This window comes from Cervus elaphus, chromosome 14, assembly GCF_910594005.1.
Source record: "Cervus elaphus chromosome 14, mCerEla1.1, whole genome shotgun sequence".
NCBI classification, from domain to species: domain Eukaryota; kingdom Metazoa; phylum Chordata; class Mammalia; order Artiodactyla; family Cervidae; genus Cervus; species Cervus elaphus.
Genome location: NC_057828.1, coordinates 14651830 through 14672914, shown reverse-complemented (window position 1 = coordinate 14672914; position 21085 = coordinate 14651830).

Genomic DNA, 21085 nt, shown 5'->3' with positions numbered 1-21085 from the left:
TGCCCTCAGTCTTTCCCAGCATCAGGGTCTTTTCCAGTGAGTCAGTTCTTTGCATCAGGTGCCAAAGTATTTGAGTTTTAGCTTCAACATCAGTCCTTCCAATGAACACCCAGGACTGATGACATGATCCATTTCATTTCTCCCCCAGTTTTGGCATCTAGAGGTTGGGAGATGAGTATTGCCTGCTTCGGAACATGTTTTGCACATCTTGCTTCTAGTCGTAATATCCTGTGTGTGTGGTGGAGGATGTAGGCTGGATGAGGAGAGGGAAAATTGGGAGACAGGGCTGATCTTATGTAACTGGTCCTGGCACTGCTGGGTAACTTGCTGATCATGGAGGATCTCTGGGAAGCTGCTGTCCAGCTGTGGGGCAGACATCTGAATTCTTCTGAAGGTCCTATCCCAACTGCATGCTGCTGTCACGTGGGAGACCTCTTCCATCTCCCCAGTGGGCCCCAGTACCCCGAATCCCTATGCTACTTGTGGTTAATGATCTTCCTTCTTAAGCACCTTTCCTGCCTCATTCCCACCAACTAAAAATCTTAGTGTTTGGAATCGTACAAATACAGCCTTCAGAAAATCTGTCTCCACAAAAGTCTGAGACTTCTGTGTCAGAATATGAAGGCACTTTAATAAGAAAGGCTCAGATCCACTCCTCTACAAAGCCTGTCTTTCCCAGCATCAGAGTCTTTTCCAATGAGTCAGCTCTCTGCATCAGGTGGCCAAAGTATTGGAGTTTCAGCTTCAGCATCAGTCCTTCCAATGAACACCCAGGACTGATCTCCTTTAGAATGGACTGGTTGGATCTCCTTGCAGTCCAAGGGACTCTCAAGAGTCTTCTCCAACACCACAGTTCAAAAGCATCAATTGTTTGGCGCTCAGTTTTTTTCACAGTCCAACTCTCACATCCATACATGACCACTGGAAAAACCACAGCCCTGACTAGACGGACCTTTGTTTGCAAAGTAATGTCTCTGCTTTTTAATATGCTGTCTAGGTTGGTCATAACTTCCTTCCAAGGAGTAAGCGTCGTTTAATTTCATGGCTGCAATCACCATCTGCAGTGATTTTGGAGCCCAGAAAAATAAAGTCAGCCACTGTTTCCCCATCTATTTGCCATGAAGTGATGGGACCAGATGCCATGATCTTAGTTTTCTGAATGTTGAGCTTGAAACCAACTTTTTAACTCTCCTCTCACTTTTATCAAGAGGCTCTTTAATTCTTCTTCACTCTCTGCCATAAGGGTGGTGTCATCTGCATATCTGAGGTTACTGATATTTCTCCCAGCAATCTTGATTCCAGCTGGTGCTTCCTCCAGCCCAGCATTTCTCATGATGTACTTTGCATATAAGTTAAATAAGCAGAGTGACAATATACAGCCTTGACGTATTCCTTTTCCTATTTGGAACCAGCCTGTTGTTCCATGGCCAGTTCTAACTCTTGCTTCCTGACCTGTATACAGGTTTCTCAAGAGGCAGGTCAGGTGGTCTGGTAGTCCCATCTCTTTCAGAATTTTCCACAGTTTATTGTGATCCACACAGTCAAAGGCTTTGGCATAGTCAATAAAGCAGAAATAGATGTTTTCCAGGAACTCCCTTGCTTTTTCAGTGATCCAGCAGATGTTGGCAATTTGATCTCTGGTTCCTCTGCCTTTTCTGAAACTAGCTTGAACATCTGGAAGTTCATGGTTCACATATTGCTGAAGCCTGGCTTGGAGAATTTTGAGCATTACTTTACTGGCGTGTGAGATGAGTGCAATTGTGCAGTCGTTTGAGCATTCTTTGGGATTACCTTTCTTTGGGATTGGAATGAAAACTGACCTTTTCCAGTCCTGTGGCCACTGCTGAGTTTTCCAAATTTCCTGGCATATTGAGTGCAGCACTTTCACAACATCATCTTTTAGGATTTGAAATAGCTCAACTGGAATTCCATCACCTTCACTAGCTTTGTTTGTAGTGATGCTTCCTAAGGCCCACTTGACTTCACATTCCAGGATGTCTGGCTCTAGGTAAGTGATCACACCATCATGATTATCTGGGTCGTGAAGATCTTTTTTTGTACAGTTCTTCTGTGTATTCTTGCCACCTCTTCTTAATATTTTCTGCTTCTGTTAGGTCCATACCATTTCTGTCCTTTATTGAGCCCATCTTTGCATGAAGTGTCCCCTTGGTATCTCTAATTTTCTTGAAGACATCTCTAGTCTTTCCCATTCTATTGTTTTCCTCTATTTCTTTGCATTGACCACTGAGGAAGGCTTTCTTATCCTTCCTTGCTATTCTTTGGAACTCTGTTGGCTTAGCGGCATTTTAAAAAGGATGCCATCTGAGAGGACTGTCTTTGAGAGGAAGGTTGTAGAGCAGGATGACATCATAAGCACCTGGCTAGAGGGACATAGCTTGTATTAATGAATAAGCAGGTGTGTGAATCCATGTGAGGAGAAGGTTGCCAAAGAATTCCCAATGTACTCCTAGAGAGGATGTCAGATCTAGGAACCACCTAAGCCCAGAAGCCGCTTCTGGGTCATGATGATACCAGGCAAGAACCGTCCTGCACCCCACTTGGCCCTCTCCTGCCACCATGCTAACCCCAGAGCGTCAGAAGCCATTGGTGACTCTCAGTTGTGACGAAGAAGCCCAGCCCCTGGAAAGGAAGACGTGACCTTGTCCTTCCCTTGGCCGTTGTTGGCTTCTGGCTTAAAATGGAGGCAGTCAGGCAGGTTTGGAAAGAAAGATATTTTTAAATGAAGTTGACTGTTTTGGCTCTTACATGAGACAGGAAAATGTATTGGGTTGGCCAAAAAGTTTGTTCGGTTAATATGTTCAATAAAGTTCTTTGTGAAAATGAAAAAAAAAAGTGTCTCATTTTTACCTAAAATCAAACGAACTTTTTGGCCAGCCCAGTAAATACTGACCTGGGAATTCTTCTTGGCATTAGCTGTGACTTCTTATTCAGGAGTAACCCAGACAGTTTTGGGTTTTACCTGACATTTCACTTGGTGTTTGGGAGAAAGTAATAGCTGTGGGAAAGTTGCTATGTGATAACACCCTTCTGTGTTTACTTGATCATTGTTACCATTACATGCCCCTAGTTCTTATGATTAAGGTGTCACTGATATTTTTTTTTTATTGCTTTTTTCTGGTTATTTGCAATGAATCTTAAACATAAATTTATGAGTTGGAGAATTTGGTGACCTATAATTTAGAAGATGTAATTACACTAATTTATAATCATTTAATTACACTATTTTGATTATAAGATAGTAAGAAGAAGATAAAAAACTGGAAATAGAACTGCCATATGACCCAGCAATCCCACTGCTGGGCATACACACTGAGGAAACCAGAATTGAAAGAGACACGTGCACCCCAATGTTCATCACAGCACTATTTATAATAGCCAGGACATGGAAGCAACCTAGATGCCCATCAGCAGATGAATGGATAAGGAAGCTGTGGTACATAAACACCATGGAATATTACTCAGCCGTTAAAAAGAATTCATTTGAATCAGTTCTAATGAGATGGATGAAACTGGAGCCCATTATACAGAATGAAGTAAGCCAGAAAGATAAAGAACATTACAGCATACTAACACATATATATGGAATTTAGAAAGATGGTAATGATAACCCTATATGCAAAACAGAAAAAGAGACACAGATGAACAGAAAAAGAGACACAGAAGTACAGAACAGACTTTTGGACTGTGGGAGAAGGTGAGGGTGGGATGTTTTGAGAGAACAGCATGTATATTATCTATAGGGAAACAGATCACCAGCCCAGGTTGGATGCATGAGACAAGTGCTCGGGCCTGGTGCACTGGGAAGACCCAGAGGAATCGGGTGGAGAGGGAGGTGGGAGGGGGGATCGGGATGGGGAATACATGTAACTCCATGGCTGATTCATGTCAGTGTATGACAAAACCCACTGCAATGTTGTGAAGTAATTAGCCTCCAACTAATAAAAATAAATGAAAAGAAAAAAAAAAAGATAGTAAGAAGAAGAAAACGTCTTTAGGCATGTGATGTTTTTCTGAGTAGTTGACCTCATTCTTCTGGGCTCTCCTCATCCATTCTGTACCATTTTTGCTCCTTTCTATGCTAGCCCGTGTATTTTAGAAAACTGTGTGCCCAGGTACTTACGCCAGCAGGGTTCTGTTTTGGTTCTGCCAATGAGAAGCATTCTCTAGACCTCTGGCGGCCGGAATGAAGACCATCATGCTGGCAGTGGCAGCTGGTATGTACTTTGGCAGATGTTTAAATGCAGTGTTTCTCCAGACTCACAGACACAGAAAACAAATTTACATTTACCAAAGAGGAAAGGGGATGGGGGAAGGATAAATAAGGAGTTTAGAATCAGCAGACACAAACTACTGTATAAAAAATAAACAGCTAAACAACAGGTCCTCCTGTATAGCACAGCTACTATACCCAGTATCCTGTAATAAACTATGATGGAGAAGAATATGAAAAAGAACAGATGTGTGTATAACTGAATCACTTTGCTGTATGCTAGGAAATAACACAACATTGTAAATCAACTATATTTTAACAACAAAAAAAAAATGTAGAGTTTCTCATAGTAAGCTTCCTTGCTTATGTGGGATCCAGGCTTTGACAAGCTTACTTAATTTTGGGAATCCTCTTTAAAAATACAAATGTAATTTTCCAAAACTACTTGTAAAATGAGTTGTTTATTTAGGATAGGCAAACAAAAAATCACAACAAATATGGCTAGGTATAAAATTCTTGATTCACGCTACGATGCTTCAGGAATTTGTGTGAATAGTCTTCTAAGGTTGGATATATCTGGAGAAGACAGAGGCCAGCTTGATTTTATTATTATTTTATAACTTGACCTTGTTTTCTTGGTGATACAAATTATTTATTATATTTAAGGTACACTAACTTGAGACTGTTTCTGATATTTGCTACTCTAAGTTAGTTTTTTGGGGGGGCATGATGTACTCTTTCAGTATACCTTCATGTTTTTCATTCAGGAATTCTTTAAAAATTTTTTTAGTTTATATTGGAGCAGAGTTGGTTAACAATGTTAGTTTCAGGTGTGCAGCCTTGTGATTCAGTTATACACACATGTTTCTTTTCTCTTTCAAGTTCTTTTCTCATTTAGATTATTGCAAAATATTGAGCAGCATTCTCTTGACAGTAGTTCATTGTTGGTTATTCATTTTATATATAGCAGTGTGTATATCACAATTCCAAACTCCCAATCTGACTCCCACCGGCCCCTCTGGTTACTTCTTACGTTTGTGAGTCTCTTTCTATTTTGTAATTAAGTTCATTTGTATCATTTTTTTAGATTCTACACATAAGTGATACCAATGATATTTGTTTTTCCATGTCTGAGTCATTTCACTTATTATGATAATTCATGTTGCTGCAAATGACATTATTTCATTCTTTTTTATGGCTGAGTAGTATTCCACTTTATATATATGCACCACATCTTCTTTATCCACTCCTCTGTTGACAAACATTCTTCCTTAAGTTATGGCTCTAAGTGTTCTTGCCTGCCTAGTATTCTGCCCCCCTACTCCTTTGGGTAGAAAGTTACGCCTATGTCATCCCTAAGTAACTATCATTTTACTTCTAGTTTTTAAAAACACATTTAATTGCATTTCATTTTATTTAGTTTCTCATTTCTACTCTTTGTATCTCTTTCTGTATTTTCAGTTGTGTCCATTCTCCTTAAGATTCTCTTAATCTTGCTTTGACTTCTCTGGTGGTTCTGTTACCTGCCTGGACCCTCTTTCCCTCATTCTCAAACCCTGTTGGTCATGTTCATCTCCTCCTAATTTTTCCTCCATCTGTGCCCTGAGCTCTTTCACTCTGCACTGTGCCCTTGTTTCATAGAGGCAGTTGCTCTCCTAAGATTTAAAAGTTCATAGTAAGAGGTTTGGTGGCAGTTTTCATCTTCATGAAAACTTCATGGCCAAAGGATCCTAAGTGAGAGCTGTGTCTTGTTTTTCTTCTTTCTTTTTTCTTAAAGTACCTTTAGAAACATCCCGATTTGCTTCCTAATCATTCTTCTTTGAAGGAGGTGACTGTTTTCTGGAATAGAGGTTGCAGAATGATTAAAGGGGGGAGAGCTCAAGCCCCTGTTCTAGATTAGATGAATTTTTTCATCCAACATCTGTGTGTGTGTGAGTTTGCTTAGACTTTTTACTATTTGCAAGTCAGTGTAAATAGGCAGTTTTCGCTGCCTAATAAAGCCCCCTTTTCAAAGTCTCTTTTCCTCCTGGCAGCCAGCCCTCCTTGCAGATCTGTCTCATTAAGGGGCTCTGTCCTCTTTCTGCTCAGGGCCATATCAGTTCAGCAAGCTCCTGCTGCTTACCTGTGCACGCTGCTCTTCCTTTTCAGAAAAGGGACCATGTGTCATCAGCGCCGAGATGCAGCCTGTGCCGGCTTGCTCTGAGCTCTGCCTCTGCTCCCCACTTCGCTTCCTGAGACTTGGCGCTTTGATCTTCACTGCTGTGGCAGCCTTTCCGTGTGTATTTGAAATTAATAGATTTTATCTGGTTTTCTAGTTTCTGAGAGTCAAGTTTGCGTTTTTGTTTTTTTTTCTTTTTCTCCTTTATTGAAATATTTCTCAAAACACAGCTCTCAGACCATGTGTATTGTAATTACTTGGAGTGCTTACAAAGAACTCAGATTCCCAGGGTCCTTTCCAAGGCATGTTAAGTCAGAGCTGTGGAGGCTGACTTCTTAGCGTCAAAATCTTTAATAACCACCCATCACCCATTTGGCTTGCCAATGCAGGAGACCCAAGAGACACAGGTTTGATCCCTGGGTCAGAAAGATCCCCTGGAGAAGAACATAGCAACTGCTTCAGTATTCTTGCCTGGGAAATCTCATGGACAGAGTAGCTTGGTGGGCTATAGTCCATGCAGTCACAAAAAGTCAGACACAACTGAGTGTGTGCATGCGTGCACGTGCAGACAGACACACATACACATTGCCCATTATGATTTTTTTTTACATATGTAGAAGTTGACAACCACTATTTCAGTGATGAACAAATGATAGTAGTTTTTTAAAAAAATTTATTTATTTTAATTGGAGGCTAATTACTTTACAATATTGTGGTGGTTTTTGCCATACATTTACATGAATCAGCCATGGGTGTACATGTGTCCCCCATCCTGAACCCCCTTCCCCATCCCATCCCTCAGGGTCATCCCGGTGCACCAGCCCTGAGCACCCTGTCTCATGCATCGAACCTGGACTGGTGATCTGTTTCATAAATGATAATATTCATGTTTCAATACTATTCTCTCAAATCATCCCACCTTCACCGTCTCCCACAGAGTCCAAAAATCTGTTCTTTACACCTGTGTCTCTTTTACTGTCTCACATATAGGGTCATCGTTACCATCTTTCTAAATTCCATATATATGCGTTCATATTGGTGTTTTTCTTTCTGACTTACTTCACTCTGTATAACAGGCTCCAGTTTCATCCACCTCATTAGAACTGATTCAAATGCATTCTTTTTAATAGCTGAGTAATATTCCATTGTATATATGTACCACAGCTTTCTTATCCATTTATCTGCCGATGGACATCTAGGTTGCTTCCATGTCCTAGCTATTGTAAACAGTGCTGTGATGAACATTGGGGTCCACGTGTCTCTTTCAGATCTGGTTTCCTCAGTGTGTATGCCCAGCAGTGGGATTGCTGGGTCATATAGCAGTTCTATTTCCAGTTTTTTAAGGAATCTCCACACTGTTCTCCATAGTGGCTGTACTAGTTTGCATTCCCACCAACAGTGTAAGAGGGTTCCTTTTTCTCCACACCCTCTCCAGCATTTATTGTTTGTAGACTTTTGGATAGTAGCCATTCTGACTGGCGTGAGATGGTACCTCATTGTGGTTTTGATTTGGATTTTCCTGATATTGAGTGATGCTGAGCATCTTTTCATGTGTTTCTTAGCCATTTGTATGTCTTCTTTGGGGAAATGTCTGTTTAGTTCTTTGGCCCATTTTTTGATTGGGTCGCTTATTTTTCTGTAATTGAGCTGTAGGAGTTGCTTGTATATTTTTGAGAGTAATTCTTTGTCATGATGGTAGTTTTAAAAGTGCTCCCCTTCTCCATCTAATAAGGTTTATAATATTTTCCCTTAACACATTTATTCATGTGATTTGTATACCATTGTCTTGGTTTTATATCAGTTTCTATTCTGTATAACTAAGGTCCATGGGATTATTTTCTTATTTTCCAGGTCTACAAAAATCCACAGGGCTTTCAGTTTACTCTGGGGTATCCGTCCACATAGCATGCAAATGTTTTATCCTACCCAGTGTCTACAATTCAAAACATTTTCCTGTCTTCTTGATTTGTCTCAATCCCTGGTGAGTAATGACTTCAAATATAAATACCGGTAGCTGTTGGAGGTGTATAACATATCTGGGTCTCTCGAGTACCCCTTAAAGAGCTTGTAAGATTTACTCAGTGTGTATCTCTGGTCTTAATTCTCCCAAGCCAAACCTCAGGTTAGCTGTGAAAATGAAGAGCCTTTCTTGAGAGTGGAAGGGGTGTTAGTAATTGTCTTTCATCTGCTTCTGCCTCCCATTCTTATATGACAGTAAGGACTGGGATTTCAAAAGTCAAGAAGGTGGCATTTTTGTGTTTCAGATGCCTTGATTTTTGTCCTGCTCAGTTTCCTGGGAGCTGATCTCTTTCATGCTGTCTGGAGGTTGACATCAAGATGGCAGCTAATTAAAAGTAGAAAATTTGGTATCATTTGAACATGAGTACTTCTTCAGAGATGAGAGAGGTAGATGTCCTAGATTTAAAGTAATATACTTTTAACTTTTGGGCCAAATCGAGTATTATATCATATGAGTTACTAGTAAATAAAGCTCACAGATATGTTTCTTTAAGGATATATATTAACTTTATTTTTGGACCTGTCACTCAAAGTAGTCTTTATCCTCAGGGTGTTTTTCCCATGGATGGATATTGATCTAAATGTTAACTCACAAAACATCTAGAGGTCTTTGGAAAAGTGTGTATAGGTTAAAATTTTAGATATGAAAACTCAGTGGTACATAAGCTATAGCATAATAAAAAGCCTTTAATTTAAAGTCTTCCTCCAAATGATTGTCAGCTTTTTTTCCCCCACCTGTCAAGGCTATTTTAACTCTTAGCAGTAGCAGCAGAGTTTATTTGATTGAGCCCAAGAGTTTGCATCTTGCCCTCTACCCTTCCCCATTAGCAAACGCTGCACATGAAGCAGTTTCTCCTAAAGCAGCTTTTTAAGTGACATTGCATTGAAGGTAAATTCTGCTGCCCACTGCCAGCCACTCTTGAGAATGGCAGTACAGTCCTGACTTATGTATCATGTTTAAGTTAAAACACAGAATTTTATATGGAAAGATTCAGGGCAACCTTGCCTTGGGCTAAGAAAAGCAATATATTGGGTGATAGATGGTTCTTTTTGCTAGCGGCAATGAGGGTTAGCATTCAAAGAAAGTTATATTTGGAGTTTTTCTCTATGCACAAAGCATAAAAAGTGGGCAAGAGAAGAGTGCTTACATTTAGAATCCAACTCCTAGGCGCTAAATTAGGAGTTTTTCATCAATTATCCTTGTGGGTATTTCTGTCACGTTTTGGTCATGTCAAAACTGAGGCCCAGAGGAGTTCAGTTGCCAGAGGTCACTCAGGTTGTAAGTGGCAGAACTGGAGTTTGAATCCAGGAAGTACCGGGGACAGGACACCACACAATACTGCACTGACCATTTGGACAGATTTGAAAATGGATCAAAGTCTACTGAGCTTTTTACAGCCTTCTACTTAGGAGTCATCTTGGTTTGTTTATTTGGCAAGAATCGTATTAGAATCTACATAATCAGAACATGTGCATTTCTAGGTAATAAAGTTTGGCACAGTTATTATGCTGTGGAAAGTGGAAAGACCCTGATTTTAATATTCAGAAAGACCCCCAGGTGAAATGTGCCTTTGGGCAAGTTACTTTCCAAACCTGTTTTCTCCCCTGTAAAGTGATGATAAGAATAGCAGTCTTTTAAGATTGCAGGAAGAATTAGAAATAATATATGTAAATGCCCAGTACAGTGCCTGGCATGCAATAGGAGTTAAAAGTTGGGAGCCAGTGTTGTTATTGACATGCATGAGAATACCTTTGTTGAATAGTAGGCTTCTATGATCATTATAGACAATGATTGTTGAGCTTTTAAAGCTCCGTATCTACTCCTGTGATCACACTAGGACGTATTCTCAGATCAGCGCATCAACTATCTGTGGTAATGGCAGTTTACTTGTAAGTTGTATCTGTCAGAATTTCTGTATAGCAATCTAGGTGGCTATGTATTCTTTAAGAACACAGATAATTTCATAATAGTGGCGAATTCTCAGTTTCATGAAATTGACTTCATTAGACTTTTTTGAATATTTGAAACATACACAATAATAACTTTAGTGTAAAGAGCAACACATGCCCAACAGCCAACGGGGACAGGTGATCAGATTTGATCATCGGGATTTTGCCACATTTATTTTATCTACTTTTTTGTGTTGGTTTTCTTTTAATCTTTGAAGTATATTAAAGAAAATCTCACATCATGCTATTTATACCTATGTCTTTAAAAATAAATCTAAACACATTTTCTTCTCTATTTTTTTTTTCCCCCGCCTGACTAGGGATTGTACCCTGGCCATGGCAGTGCTAGTCCAGAATCCTAACTGCTGGGCCACCAAGGAACTCCCAGGAGATCTCCTTACATGCCATGTAGTACGTGGTATGCCTAACAAAACTGGCAGTAACTTTGTGTTATCTAATACCTAGTCCATAATCAAATGGTTCTAGTGGTCCTGAAGATTGCAGAAATATTATCTCAGTATAAATCCTAGCAGTTGCATTTAGTTAAATGCTTTAAGCCTTCTTGTTTGTTCACTCTACAGCAGGCCCTTCTCGTCCTCAGCCCCCTTCTTCCCCTGCATTGATCTGTGCAGAAACTGGGTCACTTGTCTTGTAGAAGGTTCCACAGCCTGGATTTGTCTGTTTGCTTCCCTGTTTCACTTAACTTGTTCTGCCACTTCTGGAAGTGAAAGTTAGCTCCAGATCCAAGGCTTGATTATATTTAGGTTCAAATTTTTGGCAAGGAATATTCAAAGGGGTCCCTGGGTATTTCACAAAGATGCCGGAACTTCTGGGTGTCCTGCCTTGAGTGATACTGAGATGGAGTCATGCCAAGTGCTGACAGCCTTCACTGATGCTGACTGACTGATGTCGTTTCATTTGGGGTTACAAAGTGGTGCATTTCTAACCACCATTGCTTTTCTTTTAAATTGCTTTATTGAGATATAATTGACATGCAATAAATTGCACACATTTAAAGTACACAGTTTGAAAAGTTTTAGTGTAGGTATGTCTTTGAAACCGTTAACACAACCAAGAAAATGAACATACGCATCACCCTTGAGTTTCCTAGTGTCTCACTGTCATCCTTCCCACGGCCTCTCTGTCCTGCCCCTGTTCCCAGACGGCTACTGGTCTACTTTTTGTTAGAACAGATTAATTTATATCAATCCCCGTCCTGGTTATCTAGAATACTCATCCTCATGAAGTGCAAGAATAGTTGTTTACATAGGTATAATCCTAGACTGGCGTGCTGCAGTCCATGGGGTCACAAAGAGTTGGACACGACTGAGTGACTGAACTGAACTGAATCCTAGAAAAGCTGTCAATCAGCCTAATTCTAAAAGTTAAATTAGAATTTTCTACTTAGTCACATGTGGAAAGCACATCGAGCCTTCTGTTAACTGGGTGATGTGATTGACACAGCAAGCACCAGAGGAATCAAATGGCTCCAGAGCCTCCCGACACTTCTGGGGCATTAACATTTCCTCCTAGAGTTATTTTACGGACATTTCCCCTGCACCCAGACAACTTTCACAGATCTATAGGATCTGAAAGATAATAATAGGACAGGGGTTTATTCATTTCCCTTTATTGCTTTAACTGCCCAGGCTGGGCTACTTGCATTAAAGTAAAAGAGACAAGATAATTGCTGGCATCTTCACAAAACATTTTTCCTCTTTATTGAAACTATAAACAGAGTTTCTGGTTGTTGGATTTGAATTCACTTTTAGCTGATTACTTTATGAAGAGCAGAGCGTAATGTGTCCATGTTTGGCAAGCCCATTAACTGTGGAGTAAAGACCCCTGATTGAATAGGATCCCTGACTTTCAGGGACTGTTCTAGCCTCAGCCCAGGGAGTATATTCTAACCACGGGTGCAGCTCATGGAGATGGGTGTGCCGCCTTCATGCTACAAGACAGACATGTGGTGAGGGGCAAATAAAACGCTACAAACTACTGGGAAAGCTGATCTGACAGTGAGGTAGGAAACCAGTAATTTCAAAGTAAATACAACTTCAATGAGAACACAAGAATACAATGACAACTTAATTTTAAAACTTTCCCCAAGTCCTCTTAAGAACCTAAAGTGAAAGTGAAGTCGCTCAGTCGTGTCTGACTCTTTGTGACCCCATGGCCTGTAACCTGCACCAGGCTCTTCCGTCCATGGGATTCTCCAGGCAAGAATACTGGAGTGGGTTGCCATTTCCTTCTCCAGGGGATCTTTCCGACTCAGGGATCGAACCCAGGTCTCCCACATTGTCGGCAGATGCTTTACCCTCTGAGCCACCAGGGAAGCCCTCTTATGAACCGAAGTGACTAATAAAGAGAAGAAATGAAAACCTGTGGCTCTGTCAACAAATCGTTAGGGAATCCTCCCAAACCCTGGAGCGTGTTGGCAGTTGTGTGTGACTGAACTGCCAATAGCAGTGGGACGTGGTGAATAACTTTGTTGTGACAGTCAAGCCATGAGAAGGCAGAGGTGGCAACGTGGCCATGAATTTGTCATAGTCATGTGGTGCCTCTTTAGCTCTGACAGTGTTTTTGGTCCTGACGTCTATATTGTCTGATACTAATATCACCTACTCATCACCAACTCAATGGACATGAGTTTGAGTAAACTCCGGGAGTTGGTGATGGACAGGGAGGCCTGGCGTGCTACAGTCCATGGGGTTGCGAAGAGTCGGACATGACTGAGTGACTGAACTGAACTGAACTGAGTATCACGTAACAAGTTTCTTTTGTTTGGTGTTTATCGAGTGCATCTTTATCTTGAGACAAGAATATACAATGGGGAAAAGAGTCTCTTAAATAAACGGTGGGAAAAAACTGGACAGCAACATGTGAAAGAATCAAATTAGAGCATTTCCTAACACCATATACAAAAATAAGCTCAAAATGGATTAAAAACCTAAATGTAAGACCAGATACTATAATAAAACTCATAGAAGAAAACATGTTTTATTATTTATTTTGAATCTATAATTTAAAACAAATTTTATTTATAAAATAAATTCTGTAATTCTTGTTTTTGGATCCTTTGCCTAAAGCAAAGCAAATAAAAGCAAAAATAAACAAATGGAACCTAATTACACTTAAAAGCTTTTGCACAACAAAGGAAACCTCAAAATGTAAAGAAAACCTTATGAATGTGAAGAAATGCTACAAGTTATAGGACCAATAAGAGATTAATATCCAACAGATATAAACAGCTCATATAACTCAGCATCAAGAAAACAAACAACCTGATTAAAAAATGGGCAGAAGAACTGAATAGACATTTTGTCAAAGAGGAGATGCAGGTGGCCAACAGGCATATGAAAAGATGTTCAACATTGCTAATCACCAGGGAAATGCAAATCAAAACCACAGTGAGATATCACCTCACACCTGTAAATGAGATATCATTAAAAAGAACACAAAGAACAAATGCTGGCAAGAATGTGGGGAAAAGAGAACCCTTGTAAGTGTTGGTGGAACTGTAAATTGGTGCAGTCACTGTGGAAAACAGTATCGAGGTTTCTCAAAAAACTGAAAACAGAGTTATCAGCTATGGTAAATCTCAAAATAGAAAATCACGTTTAGTATGTTAAATATATGGGTCATAGAATAAGACCCAGCAGTTCTACTCTTGAATACATATCAGAGAGAAAAGCACTAATTTGAAAAGGTCTATGCTCCCCAGTGTTCATGGCAGCATTGCCCCTTATACTTAAAGTGTTCTATCTGGGCTCATAGTCCTTCTTCACAAAATGTATCCTTTACAAGTTCTTGAGTAAGGATCTGTTGGTGGTAAATTGTTCTAATTTTTCTGAAAATGCCTATTTTGGCTCTTATTTTTGAAGATTAATTTCATTGCTTATGCAACTCTAGGTTGGTACTGATCTTCAGTTCAGTTCAGTTCAGTCGCTCAGTCGTGCCCGACTCTTTGCGACCCCATGAGTTGCAGCATGCCAGGCCTCCCTGTCCATCACCAACTCTCGGAGTTTACTCAAACTCATGTCCATCGAGTCAGTGATGCCATCCAGCTATCTCATCCTCTGTCGTCTCCTTCTCCTCCTGCACCCAATCCCTCCCAGCATCAGGGTCTTTTCCAATGAGGCAATTCTTCACATGAGGCGGCCACAGTATTGGGGTTTCAGCTTCAGCATCAGTCCTTCCAGTGAACACCCAGGACTGATCTCCTTTAGGATGGACTGGTTGGATCTCCTTGCAGTCCAAGGGACTCTCAATAGTCTTCTCCAACACCACAGTTCTTAGCACATTAAAATTGAATTTTACAGCTCTACGTCTTATTTTGGAGGAGTCGGCCATCAGTCAAATGGCCATTATTTGGAAGATGGTCTTTTTTATCCCACTGTTACTATTTTTAAGATATTTTCTTTTTCTCTAATGCTTTTCAGTTTCACTGTTGTGCATCTAGTTATAGATTTATTTTTAATTTATTCTTTTAACATTTATTATTAACATGAGGATTTATTTTTGTCATGAAACCTAGAAAGTCCTCAGCCAACATCTTTGTATATTCTTTTCCATTCTATTTACTTTTTCTGAAACTCCAGTTAAATGACTTTTAGAACTTACTAGTCTATTCATCTTGTCTCTGAATTACTTTTGTTATTTTTTGTATCTTTCAGCTGCTTTCTGTGTAATATTTTTGGATTTTTTTTCTACTTTACTGTTTTTTCCCAATTCTAATTTACTATTTAATCCATCTTGTGTTTTAAACTTTGTCTTTTTTATTTCTAAAGTTCTTCAAAGATCTGCTAGAGTATTCTTTATGGTCCTTTATTCCTTATTCATATCTCTGTGATTTTTATTTTTAAAACAAAGTAAATATTTAACATACTAAATGTGATTTTATATTTTGAAATTTTTCTGATTTTTGCTGGATGTTGTTTCTTTTTCTGACTCTTCATTTCCTCATGTTGGGACTTGTGTGTGAGCTGCTCATTTTTCTCAGATGTTTCCTAGACTAATGATTTTGGAGTGTGGGGTGAGGGTCCATGCTCCAGACAGGATGTACATTCTCTCCTTCCAGTCACTTGTAGCCACTACCTATCCATGACCACTTTCAGTTGACCTCCCTGAGATATTTTGGACTACATCAATAGAGTGAATTCAAGCTGCAAACCATTGAGAAGAGTAAACCTCAAAGGAAACTTATTTTTCCTTAACTCAACAAAATGACAAACGTCCCCTTGGGTACCTTGCAGTAGAGAGGATAATTACCCCTCAGCTGTCTGTGTTTTCATCCCTGGGAACTATGTTGTTGTGTCCGACTCTGTGACCCCACAGACTGCAGCATGCCAAGCTTCTCTGTCCTTCACTATCTCCTGGAGCTTGCTCAAACTCATGTCCATTGAGTCAGTGATGTCATCCGACCATCTCATCCTCTGTCACCCCCTTCTTCTCCTGCCCTCAGTCTTTCCCAGCATAAGGGTCTTTTGCAATGAGTTGCCTCTTTGTTTCAGGTGACCAAATATTGGAACTTCAGCATCAGTCCTTCCAGTGAATAGTCAGGGTTGATTTCCTTTAGGATTGACTAGTTTGATCTCCTTGCAGTCCAAGGGACTTTAAAACGTCCATGTCTTCATCCCCGGGAACTATGAATGTCACCTTACATGGCAGAAGGAGCTTTGCAGATGTGGTCTTGTTAAAGGTACCCAGATGGGAGATTATCTTGGATCATTATGGTGGTATGATGTAAATACCGGAATCTTTATGAGAGGAACTCAGGTGGAGTTGGAGCTAGAAGGTTGGAGATGTAGAGATGGAAGCAGGTCGAAGTGTAGGAGCCAAGAAATACAGTCAGTCTCTAGAAGTTGGAAAGGGCACGGAAAGAATTTCTCTCTTGAAAAATTCACTTGGAATTCAGCCCTGGCAATATGTTGATTTTAGATTTATGACCTCCAGACTTATGAAATAATAATTTTGTATTGTAAGCAGCTACATTTATGGTAACTTGTTAGGCAGCAGTCAGAAACTAGTGTGTGCTGTATGTGCTCAGTTGTGTCTGGCTCTTTGCGACCCCATGGAGTGTTGCCTGCCAGGCTCCTCTGTCTGTGGGATTTTCCAGGCAAAAATACTGGAGTGGGTTGCCATTTCCTTCTCCAGGGGATCTTCCCCATCCAGCGATCGAACCCCGTCTCTTTCATCTCCTGCATTGACAGGCAGGTATTTTACCACTAGCGCCACCTGGGGAGCCCTAGGAAACTAGTACCACATCTCTTTAAAAATATTTTTGTGACCTTACAATGCGGGATGAGTGAGCTTTGAGATTACCCATTTTCCAGGGAAATGAGGTAGCCGTCTGTGAAGTTACCTGCTTTGAGTGAGCCCCAGGCTTGAGTGTCCCTTGTGAAGCTCTGTGCAGCCATCAGAAGAGCTAGTTCATAGCTGGTTGGAGACTTGGTGGGGGAGAGTTGCTTTGATGTTCACTCACTAGGGTAAAGAATCCACCTGTGATGCTGGAGACCCAGGTTTGATCCCTGGGTGGGAAAGATGCCCTGGAGAAGGGAATGGCAACCAACTCTAATATTCTTGCCTGGGGAATTCCATGGACAGAGGAGCCTGGCGGGCTACAGTCCATGGGGTCGCAAAGAGTCGGACCCGACTGAGCAACCAACACACACACCACTGAGTCACACTTTACTTGGGGTCACCTCAAGTTCTCCATTTCTTCCAGTTTAGCAACACTTTTTAAAAGCATGTTTTAAATATTTAGCCAGCGTTTTAGCTGTTTCAGTCAGGCAGGTTTTTCAGGGTATGCAGTCTGTCGTATTATAGGAAATGGAAATCCAGGGAGCCTAATTTAACAGTGACTTGGAAAGAGTACTCCTCCCCCTCCCTGCCCTTGAAGGCAGTGGGTACAGGACCCATCTCTTGAGGTCTTCTCCACTGGCTCGGTGGAGCATGCAAGTTCTAGCATCAGAATTTCTCAGGCAGTCTCTTCTCTAGAAAGAGTGAAGCCCTAAATAGGAGTTACATCATGGACTCATTAGAGACAGGTTTTCCAAATAATTCATTATCTGCTACTCATACAGTATTGCCTGGGAGGGAAGAATTTGGCAGCTACGTTGCACTTGAGTGAATGGTTATTGAAATGGACCCTGTTTATACAGCTATACCCTGATTATCTGGTGGATAGGTCTTACAGCATTCAGCAGTTTTCTTTTTGCCTTCTGAATGCTGGGGAGTCTGGAGTAGAGACCTGTGTTGCACCTGCCGCTGTAGCACCTCTCAGGTTTTCTGTTCTTTTCCGGTGTGTGGGTTCTTAGCTGATTTATTTATGACTTCTTGGTGTCTAAATCTGTCAGAAAAAACCTGGACATCATTGAGAGAAATGTTGAGGGGCAGCAGATAAATTAGCAAAACGGTTGTTTTCCTCATGCTAGCTTAGGTTATCCCGTTAATAAGGGTGACTCGGTTTCTTTAAGCATACTTTGAAGCCAAACACAGTGCTGCTAAGAGTTGGATTTTAAACACTTTCTTTTTGCCCTTAATAGTATTGGTTTAGTAATGGCTTTAATAAGGAAGTCACTGTGGTTGAGTCACAGAGAATACATTTTTTCAAAGTGCATTTTCTGTAAGAGTGTCAGGACAAGCCACTAAAATGCTTGGGAAATAGAAAGAGGCTAAAGTCTATTAATACTTGAGTGGAGTCACAGTATTCCCATTTTTAATACAAGTGGCAAAAGTCAACTAAACAATGTGTGGTGTCACTGCTGCTGCTGCTGACTCACTTCAGTCGCGTCCGACTCTGTGCGATCCCAGAGACGGCAGCCCACCAGGCTCTGCCGTCCCTGGGGTTCTCCTAGGTTTGCATAAAGAGGTGAGTGACATAAACTGGGAACATGCAGACTTTGTAAATAAATACACTTACGTTATTTTGGTGGACCCTAAAGGAATTTGTCTGCGGATCAAGGTAATTAGAAGATATGCTGCAGTTAAAATGTGTATATGTCAATGAAAATTGGGGGACCCCAAATTGGGGTTATAGTTTATGCTTCATGATCATCAGAAAAGTGTCTCCATTCTCAATTTATTATATATTGGTGAAGAATTTTGAAAAAAAATTGTTGCTGTAGCAACTATAGCTCTTTAAAAACAATGTTTGGTATAATTGCTGGCTTTTCATCTTGTTCTACAATGAATATAAAAGATATTTTAGATAAAATTTTTGTTTCTAAAGACATTCTACAATATAAGTTCACTGAGAGAGGACCCTTATTAACTGGGAGAAATTAGTTTTCTATTTTTTTGTTCTTATACCAGTCACTATTTTCTATGGATCTGCCTTGTCTTTTTAGATGGTTTTCTTATTTATCAACTAAGTAGCCCTATTAAATACTATTCTAGTATATTATTTTGCTGAACTACAATAGGGCTACTAGGGAACAATGCAGGCTACTAAGTAGCCCTATTAAATACTATTCTAGTATTTTATAATGCTGAACACAGAATACTGAAGTAAGTTTTACTGCCTGTTTGGAAAAATGTTTTGTTAAGTGCTTTATGATTCAAGGTTATCAAAACTGAAGGCACTAGTCAGGAAAATTACTTCAGATAATTCAGCATAATTTTATTTTATTTTTTTACTATTGTTCCTTTCTTAATACAATTGAAATTTTATTTATCCTTGAACTGCTTTTGCACGCTGTGCAAATGTCTTTGCCTTGAGCTGGTACAGCGACTTCAGGCACATGAGTTGAATTACAGCTATATTTTTCCTTCCACCGTGCATCGTTATGTACTTCTAGTTGGAAATTTCAGATAGAACTTTCTGAGCATAGTGCTGATTTCCATTCTCATCATCTCATTGAGTGTGGATAATTGTGTTACAATAGGAGCACCTTAACCACACTTTGTTTGCCTGGCCCTCTGGCCTTCCCAGGGCCTTCATCGTTTACTCAGACGTGGCTTGGCGGCCGCAGGTGATAAACCCCGGGGCTGATGCCGTGTACACTGGCATGTGTGCTTCTCTCATGCTCGTGTGCTCGTAATGAGTCTGTTTATTCTAAGTAGAATTTCTGAAACCTAAGAAGAAGTTTAAACGTTCTGAATTCTGTGATAAAGTCTTTTCAAGAAAAATCAAACCATAGATACATTCACAGGTAAACAAGATAAATGCAGATAATATAGCATAGTTATAAAGCCTTTGAGGAATGGGAGTTGCCTTCTTAGAATGGGTGATCAGGGAATGCCTCTTGGAATACAGTGACTTCTCATCTGAGACTTGAATGACAAGGAAAGTTGAAGACACTGAGAAAAAGATGGTTCTCCCTTGATCAGATGCCCACCCATAAACCTCATACCTGTCTTATCTGCCCCCCATAACTTTCATCCTGCCTTAAGCTGATGGCAGCTGTGGCCTGTGGGCAGCTGGGTTTAGGTGCAAGTTGGACTCTAAGAGAACACTTGTGCTGAGAAGGATTATGGGTGGGCTGGGTCTTTCCTGCCTTTTGAGACTGGAGTGTAGGGGACTAGAAAGCATGAATGATGTATCGGGAGAGGATTGAGCCTGCGTTTATATACTACGGGCCTCGGGGGGTAGAGATTCTTTGACCTTCTTCTGCTTGCAGCTTTCCTGCTTTTTAGAATACTTGAAAAAAAATTGTCAGTGTGCCGCTGAGGAAACATATTAATGCATCTAAGGGAGATTGACAAACCAGAGAAAAAAAAGCAGAACAAGCCCCTGGCCAGTGCAGTAGAGTTTTTGGAGGAGGTAATTAAAACTTGAATTAATAACACTTACAGAGATTTAAATACATTGGGGAAAAACTTTTGGTATCTAATGCCATAGTTTTTCCATTTGCATAATTAGAAGATGGTCACTGTAGAGGTTCCAATTAATAGTCTGGAGGATAAATTTCAAGGAACACATCAAAGCACAGTGCAAAAATATAGAATGAGACCATGAGAGAAGGGATAAATGACACAGGAAAGGGATGTAGGTGTCTTAACATGGATTAGAAGTTCTAGAAGATAAAAACAGAACAAATAGAGAAGAGACAATAATTAAAACAACTGAAAATAAAACACTCTCAGACAAATAAAACAGATGTCTTACTAAGAACCAGACTGAGACCAAACTTCTCATGTTTCATAACAAAAATCAAAAAAGAGGAATAACATTTGCAAATGACAAAGTAAAGGACTGTATGAGTAAACTTAAATTTGTTCTCCTGTTAAGGAAAAAGAGAGCTATTAGAGTTGTGAAAGATTTCAGAGTGTGTCTGTCAATCAGGACAGTCTGGGCTATGCTATATTAACAATCTCCAGATCTTCCTGGGTTAACACAAGGAAAGCTGATTTCATATTCCTGCTGTACGTTTTACATGGGTTTGTGCGAGACTCTGCTCAGGAACTTAGGTTAATGGAAGATTTGTTTTAATGCTTTCATAATCACTATTATTGGGAGGGAAATGAGCCAGAAGTAGCACATCACCGACATTTGCATTTCATTGTCCAAAGCAAGTCATGTGGCCATGACTCAGTTCAAGGGGAGTGGGGTACTATATTCTAAGATATGTCTGGGAGGAGGAGACCTTTAATGTTTATGAAAGAGCCTTAATGCCTACCATAATGTATCACACACATGTCGGGTCTAAAGATAACAATTGACTGAAGACTTCAGTCAAACAATAGATGTACCTGTCGACCTCAGGCTGAGGAATGGTTAGGAC